We start from the raw sequence: 456 nt of genomic DNA, 5'->3' as shown, positions 1-456 counted from the left end.
CAGTAGTAGATATAATGGTCATCTGAGTTAAATCTACCCATTCCAGTCCATTTCAGTTCGCTGATTCCTAGAATGTTGACATTCACTCTTGCCATCTCTTGTTTGACCACTTCCAATTTGCCTTGATTCATGGACCTGACATTCCAGATTCCTATGCAATATTGCTCTTTACAGCATCGGACCTTGCTTCTATCACCAGTCACATCCACAGCTGGGTATCTTTTTGCTTTGGCTCCATCCCTTCATTCTTTCTGGAGTTATTTCTCCACTGATCTCCAGTAGCATATTGGGCACCTACTGACCTGGGGAGTTTCTCTTTCAGTATCCTATCATTTTGCCTTTTCATACTGTTCATGGGGTTTTCAAGGCAAGAATACTGAAGTGGTTTGCCATTCCCTTCTCCAGTGGACCACATTCTGTCAGATCTCTCCACCATGACTCGCCCATCTTGGGTTG

At 43.9% G+C, this 456-nt stretch overlaps 1 protein-coding gene across 1 annotated transcript in view; it reads right to left on the bottom strand.

Annotated features, from left to right (window-relative positions):
- The window catches only part of AK9 (adenylate kinase 9), a 123,059-nt gene that overhangs the window by 86,294 nt on the left and 36,309 nt on the right, over positions 1-456 (bottom strand). The window lies entirely within an intron of this gene.

The sequence above is a fragment of the Bison bison genome, unplaced genomic scaffold, assembly GCF_000754665.1.
Source record: "Bison bison bison isolate TAMUID 2011002044 unplaced genomic scaffold, Bison_UMD1.0 scf7180017864373, whole genome shotgun sequence".
NCBI lineage: Eukaryota > Metazoa > Chordata > Mammalia > Artiodactyla > Bovidae > Bison > Bison bison.
Note: the sequence above shows the minus strand (reverse complement) of the source record. Positions and strands in the feature narration are given on the sequence as shown.